This window comes from Pinus tabuliformis, chromosome 8, assembly GCF_031772625.1.
Source record: "Pinus tabuliformis cultivar Carrire ecotype Pingquan chromosome 8, CPIR1, whole genome shotgun sequence".
NCBI lineage: Eukaryota > Viridiplantae > Streptophyta > Pinopsida > Pinales > Pinaceae > Pinus > Pinus tabuliformis.
This window is the reverse complement of record NC_142294.1, coordinates 958,932,207-958,940,406: the sequence shown is the minus strand read 5'-3', so window position 1 is coordinate 958,940,406 and position 8,200 is coordinate 958,932,207. Positions and strand designations below refer to the sequence as shown.

Here is an 8,200-nt window from a genome sequence, read left to right as displayed (position 1 = left end):
ATGAAGTTGCTTCTATGTTGAATTTGTGAAGCTGAAGGGTTGAAGATGTGAAGTTGCTTTTAGGTAGAAGTTGTGAAGTTGCAAGGTTGAAGCTGTGAATATACTAGGTCGAAGTTGTAGAAATTTTTGTTGGGGGTTGAAGTTGTTGAAGAAGTTTTTGGATGGCCGAAGTTTGTTGTTGGAGATGTGAAAAGAAATAAGGAAGGTTGAATTGGTCTTGGAGGGTCTTGGTCAAGGGTCATAGGTTTTGGAATTCATCAATTGAAGGTTCTATCAGAAGAGAAGAATTCTTGTGGGTTTTCCTCTCAACTGGAGAGGTTTTGGCCCTAGTTGATTGCCTATATCTTGTCTCATTTTGTCTCACTATTCTTTATGGTTTTGTATATGTTTGATGCAGAGAACACAATAATAATTAAGGTGAACAAGGATTTAATCAAGATAATAAAAAATACCTCACAAGCAGTTATCAAAGTAAGTGAAATCACAATCTAACTGCCCCTAGATTTCTCAACAAAGAGAAAAGGAAGAGGATATCATGAAAGAGATTCTTATTACAAGTAAAATTTTAAGTCATTGTGATTATGTAGGTATTGATAGTATTATTGAATTTTTAGAATTTGATGAGTGAAGGCACATTTGTGAAATGTTGAAGTTGTGATGTAGCACAAGTGAAATCAAGAGAAAGGAAGATAAAGGTCATTTGAAATTTGAAGTACCAAACATGAAGAAGCTTGGAGATGGATTTAATGTTGACATTGAAAATGTTTTTTATGGGAATGATGTTCAATGCATGCCTAGAGTTGAGGATGAGTTTGAGGAAGCTTATTATGATAATATTGAAGGTATTGATGTGGAAGGAAGTACTGAAGTGGTAGGAATTGAATTTTGTTATGAAGGGCATCATGAAGGAATACCAAGATTGCAAATTAGAAATGACATACATGAAATAATTTATGAATATGTTTTTTGTGACTAGAGGAATTGACAACTGGGTCTGTCTCGTACTCACATGCCACAAGGTCGATTTGGTCACTACCACTATAATCCCTAGGTGAATTGCGTCGTCCCGAAGACACGACCATAGGTAAACTTGGGGGATTTGAACCTGGAATCTCATGGTACATAACACTTCATTTTCATGTCCATCACCAATTGAGCTGCCCCCAAGGGGATAAATTGATGAATATGTATGCAAGCAATTTATAAAAATCACAAAAGCAAAAAACAAAGTTAATTTAAAGAAGAATCTATTGAATGAATAAACATATTTTTGATTGTATGGATCAATATCATGAGTCATGTGCTAAATGTGAGGATAACACACAAGAATATGAATGAAGACCATATCATCATCTTGGCTTTCAAAAAGAAATTTTGGGAGAGTAATATTGAAGGCATTTTAATGATGTGGAGCACTAAGGATATTAGTTGATGTTGGTGGCTGATGATATGGAAAGAAGCCGCTCAAGATACTAATGAAGTAGTTTTGATGATGATAAGGGTTAGGGAAAATTTTAGGGCCTAAATTTCACCAGCGGGCCAATTTTCCACATTTTCTTCCCAAAAATAGATTTGCAATTTCTATTCTTTTCTAAAACAATTTTCCAAATTCTACAAGATTAAATTGTTTTTCTATAAGATTACCAAAATATCCTAAAAATTATATAAAATCCTTAGAATTTTGAATTTTTGTTCAAAAACATCTCCCAACATTTTACAGTTGGAATTTTAAGAATCATAAGATTCACTAAAGTTTTGATACTTTAAGATGATTATAAATCCTTAAAATTTTACCTAATAACCTGGTAGTAGGTGGGATTTTGATATGCCCATATTACAACAATTGGAAATGGTCAAACATTGAGTGAAGGATATTTTTAATTTGAATGATGATAAGTTGATAGAAACAATTTTGTGGCGGATGATGTGAGCATTAGAGAAAGGAGGCTAAGAAGATATTAATAATGCAAGAGACTAAGAGAGTGAAGATGAAAAGAAAATATATATAGTTTATTCTAACAACAGTTACATAAGTGGTTGATATATGTCAATCAATGGCATTAGTTTTTGAAGGATGGAAGATGACATCATTGATGTATATCAACCACTTTTATTTATATGGTTGTTGCTAGTTGACAACTGACATGTATGGGGATGAATAGTATGGTTGATCATGGTTAACTAGGGTTTACCCCCAATTGACCATGCTAGACTAATGGTTTACCATGGTTTTCTACAGTTGAATATGCTTGATGAAGGTTGACTAAGGTAGACTATGGTTTCCTATGACTAACTATTGTTGATGTTGGTCAACATATATTTGACTATGCGTGACTATGGTTGACCATAACTAAATATGGTTGACTATGGTTGTCCACATTTAGCTATAGTTGGCTAAGATAAACTATAATAAACTTGACCATGGTTGACCATGTTGAATTTAGTTGACCATTTTGAAGTATAGATGACTATGAAAGGATACAATTGACTATGTTTGTCTATAGTTTCCTATGGCTATTGACAATGGTTCACCATAGTTGGTAATAGTTGACTATTTTCATCCTTTGACCATGTAGAGAATGGGTATGCATGATTGTTTATGGTTGATCATGGTTGAATTTGGTTGAGAATGGTTGAGTTTAGTTGACCATAAGTTACTATGGTTATCTCTAATTGACTATTGTTGAATACAATCAACTTATAATTGATTTGGATCTATTATGGTCGACATATTGATAAATATGGGTTAATATGGCTAACAATGCTTAACAATGTTGAGTATTGTTGACCACATTTAGCCATTGAGAATGGTTGACCACATTTGACCATGATTGAATATAGTTTCTTATGGTTGTCCATGAAAGACTTTTGTTGACTATGGTTGCCCATGGTTGGAAAAATTTGATAATGGTGACCATCTTGCTCATATTTACCATGATTGACTATGGTATCCCATGGTTTGATATGATTTCCTAGGGTTCCTTATTGTTAACCATTATTGATTATGGTTGATCAATATAAATCATAGTTAACTATGGAAGTCCATGTTGACCATGGTTGACTATGTATGATCATGGTTGATTATGGTTGACTAAGGGTGACAATGGTTGAATATAGTTTTCCACATTTGTCTATGTTAACTATGATTGACCATATTTCACCATGTTGACTATGTATTACCATGTTTTACCATGATAGATTATGGCTTCCTATGGTTGTCCATGAAGACTTTAGTTGACCATGGTTAGTCATACTTGACAACATTTGACAATGGTGATCATCTTTCTCTTGTTGACCATGATTGACCATGGTTTACTATGACTACCTAAGGTTTCTTATGGTCTACTATGTTTGACTATGGTTGATTATAGTTAAACAAATCAATTATGGTTCTCCATGTTTAACTATGCTTGACCATGCCAATTATGTATGACCATCTTTGACCATGGTTAACTGAGGTAGCTTATGGGTTCTCACGATAGGCTACAATTGACTTTGGTTGATCATTGTTGAAAATATTTAATAATTGTGACCATATCACCCATGTTGACCATGATTAAATATGGTTAACCATAATTTATTTTGGTTACGTATGGCTAACCATGAGTAACTTTTGATTGAGTATGGTTGGTTAGGGTGGACCATGGTCATTTATGGAAAACCATGGGTGACCATGGCTAGTTATGTATGACCATGGTTTATTATGGTTGATGAAGGGTGACCATATTTGACTATGTTCAATGATGTAAACTATTTGTGACCATGTATGCCCATGTTTGACCATGGTTGACTATGTTTGGCCATGAAAAGCTATAAATGACTTTTGTTGACCATGGTTAACATCATTTAATAATGGAAACCATGATGTTGATTTTGAAAATGGTTGAATACAATTGACCATGGTTCATTATTATTCCCAATGGTTTCCTATGGTAGACCATGTTGACTATGGTTGACAAAAGTTGAGTATGGTTGACTATAGTCCAATGTGATTGACTATGAATGAAAATGGTTAACCATGACTAAATATTGTTGACCATGGTTGTCCACAATTATGTGTATTTAATTATGATATACTATGGTTGATTACGGTTGACCAATTTTCCCATGTTAACAAAGATTGACAACAATTGACTATGGTTACCCAAGATGGCCTATGGTTAAGTATGGTTGGTTAAGGTGGACCATGGTCAACTATGGAAGACCATGTTGACCATGGGTGACCATGGTTGAATTGACCAATAGTGACCATGTTTGACTATGGTTTACCACATTGGAAAATTTTAAGAACCCCCCCTAAATTTATAAATATAATAAATGGGCGAATCTCCATGGTATATAGGAAAAATGGAAGGCGATTTTATCAATAATATAATATGTATATATAATTTTTTTGGCGAATCTCTCACTAGGCATGGCAAATATTTTACTCAATTATAAAATCTTGTAAGATCTTGGCGAGTCTTTCACTAAATAATAAAACTTTGTAAAGTCCTAGTGAATCTTAGCATAGGCTACATGCTAGTTTAATTCCTCCATTTTAATAGGCTACATTCCAGGTGAATACCATGGGTCAATACCATGTGCCATTTTGGTGAATACCATGGGTCAATACCATGTGCCATTTTTATTTTTATTAATTCTAATGTTAGGGTTAATAATGGTTTTTTGCATGGTATTAATAACAATCTAGTCCATGGTATTTGTCCCATAGTATTTTGGCCATAGGTTTCATCTAAATATAACCCATTTTTTGAGTGTTCATAAATATAAGGTGACTTATGGAGTAAATATAAAAAAATGTTTTATTTGTTTACCATACCTCTCGTTTATTTATATTTTTATTAATTTACCATACCTCTTTTACAAATATGGTATTTAGCCCATAGGATTCACTTAAATAAAACCTCTTTCTTGAGCCTTCATAAATAGAACGAGGGTTATGGACTAAATATAAACTAGTTTATTTATATTTTTATTTATTTACCATACCTTTTGAGTAAGTATAAAAAGACGTTTTATTTATTTACCATACCTCCACTTTACTTATATTTTTATTTATTTACACCCTTACATGTATATAAGGTGACTTATGGAGTAAATATAAAAAATGTTTTATTTATTTACCATACCTCTCATTTATTTATATTTTTATTAATTTACCATACCTCTTTTATAAATATGGTATTTGGCCCATAGGATTCACTTAAATAAAACCTATTCTTGAAAATGGGCGAATGGATTCACTTAAATAAAACCTATTCTTGAAAATGGGCGAATGGAAGGTTGTAAGTCCTAATTTCAAGGGCTAAATTTACCTTTTTTACCCTCTCCCTTAAAATAAGGTGGGCTGTTTGAGGTGATTTGTAAAAATGTACTATGATACAAAATATTCGCCCACTAAAAATTTAAAACCCCTTAATTTCGCCAAAGGGAGAACATTTGCCCCTAAAATTATCCTTGCATTTAATCATGTTGATTATGGTCAACCATGGTTAACTGTGGTTTCTTATGTAAGGATATAATTGACCATGGATAAGTACCATGGTTGAAAATATTTGGAAATGGTGACCATGTTTCCCACATTGGCCATGGTTCACAATGAATATCCATGTTTTCCTATGGTTGACCATGTTGACTGTGGTTTTGTATAGTTGACCAAGGTATACCATGGTTGACTAGAAAGATTGCATTGGCCATGAATGACTATGTTTGACCTTTGTTGACTATGTATTGCCATGGTTGGATATGGTTGACCATGTTTTACTATGGATGACCATTGTTGATTATGTTTGAACATGGTTGGAAATGGTTAGTGGTGAGAACCAGTATTTCAGCAATAATGCTGCAACTCCTGGGGCTTCCTACTTTACTTTTATCAACCTGGTAATTCGTAACAAAATTGGAAGCCACGGTGCTATATGCACAAGTACTAGCTCTTACTGCAGGATGTCACTTAGTCAGCTGGCGCAAGATCACTAGGAGCTCAAGCCAACTTCTATGAGTTTCCAGAAGAAGCTTTTAACTGTGATGAAAGAGAGCTAACTCTACAGAGACTATTCTACTTGCAGAAAAAGAAAGAAGACTGAAGTGTAACGCAAACCCTAACAAACCCTAATTTTTCCAACTAACCCTACTTTTGCAGGAAAAGAGATGAAAACTGATGAAATGAGTTCCATTGACTACTGAAAAGGTAAATTGCATCTATTCAAGCTACTTCTGAAAGGAAATGAGAAGAAAACATCTTTTTGTGTTTTTGAGTGTTTTTATGTGAAATTATTATGCTTGTAATTTATCTGTTTGTGATTGTGGTAGAGGTTTGGTGGCAATGGAGGGTGGATCTGGTTTTTTCAGGGGTGCAAGAAGGTGTGGAGGAGTCCTAAGAAGCCTCTAGCACCCTTCTAAAGACTTCCCTTGCTATCGGATTTCGAAAAATCACTTATAGGAAATTCTACAAGAGGATGCAGGGGATCTACAAGAGGATGCTGAGAGTTATTTTTGGAGGTTTTGAACGAGGATAAATGGTGGGAAAGGGTAGTTGAAGACTAGAGGGGTGTGTTAAGGTGTCTAGAGCTTGTCAAGGAAGATCAAGAAAGAAAAGGATGGTTCGATTTGTTCAAATGGCAAGAGGGAATCTTATGAAAATGCAGAAATTAGGGCAGATTGGTGAAATGTTGCAAATGACTTGGGAAATTTGTGAGAAGTGAGCTGATGCTGGCTGCTTCATGGATGTATGGTGAGCGGAGGTGTCCTGCAAGAGATCTTCACATAAACTTACCAAAACTGAGCAAAGAAAGGACTAGCTATATCATGAAAATAAAAATATCTCTAAGTGACCTAATTTTTTACCTAGAAACAGAAAATGCTAAACAATAACATTTGAACAGAAAAGCATGTAAAGAGATCTATTGTAAAAATAGGAAGTGATCTTGGTGAACTGAATTTGAAGCAATACATTAACTTTAAAATTAAGTCATCACACTAGAGAATGCATGGAAGAGCAAAACTGTGTTTTTGGTGGCAGCAATGGCGCCATGACCTCAAATCATGATCCCAGGAAGGGAGAAAAGAGATCAGGGCCTGTCGTTTTCCTTTTTGAATCTTAGCCTATCACTGTATGAACCTACTTCAGCAACTGAAACCAAAGCAACTATGCAAACCATCAAAAGCAACCTATTCTAAACAAGATAAAATGAATCTGTGTAACAAAAATTAACTCATGAACTGAAGCAAAAACATATAAGTACAAAGCAAGAGGTTCTAGGCAGCTTGGATTGGGCCCTAACCCAAGAGCTTCAACCCTCTGAAAGAGATCAGTGTTGGCTCAAAAAATGTTTCATCTCCATTATAAAAAATAATACACATTACATAAACTGTCCTAAAAAATAAGCTCGAGAATGAGCTGAACAAGAGCTGCACCAAAGTGAAAAAATTCTACTAATAACTGGCTAAAATCCAACTAAAAAAACTGAGCACCTAAGCCCTACTATTTATACAACTCGAGCCTCCAACAGCTCTCCTAAAATCAAGGAGCTCAGCTTCCCAAAACTACAGATAAACAACAATCCTTCTTTACTTGCTCGGCTACCCCTTGGATGCACTAATGTGGCTACTTGTGCTCCGAGTTTCTGATGGAGAATTCAAGGTAAGGGTTCATAAATGAAGGGGACATCCCCCTACAAATCCTCTTCCTTGTTTTCCTCGAATATTGGCTGCCAAATGCTCATAAATCCTTTGACTTTGTCCAAAATTGACCAAAAAACCTGCATAAAGCACACATTAGACTTCATGGCATAATGACTAACCCACTTCACTCTGTTAGCATAAATATAATAAAAAACATGCAATAAACTAATGAGAATGGTGGATTAAGTTGAATTAAGAGGCAAAATGAGCCCATATAATTACCCATTTATGGGGCTCATTAGTTAGGTATAGTTTACTATGGTTGGATTGCATCCTAAGTTGATGTTGGTGAAGGGTTATGTTGAAGTACGATGTTATGATATATTCATCACATGATGACATTTGGTTATGTTTGTCACATTGTGGTGTTGGGTTTTGTTGGAAAGATTATGGCATCAGTTTATTTTTCTACATTACAATATTGAGTTATGATATTCACACTATCACATCATGGTTTATTCATCACAATATGACATCGAGTTATGGTACATTGGGTTACGTTCATCACATTGTG

The 8,200-nt window shown here is 34.5% G+C and overlaps 1 pseudogene; it reads left to right on the top strand.

Moving 5' to 3' along the window:
- Window positions 1–721: 721 nt before the first annotated feature.
- The window catches only part of LOC149238650 (arginyl-tRNA--protein transferase 1-like), a 123,397-nt pseudogene continuing 115,918 nt past the window's right edge, over window positions 722–8,200 (top strand).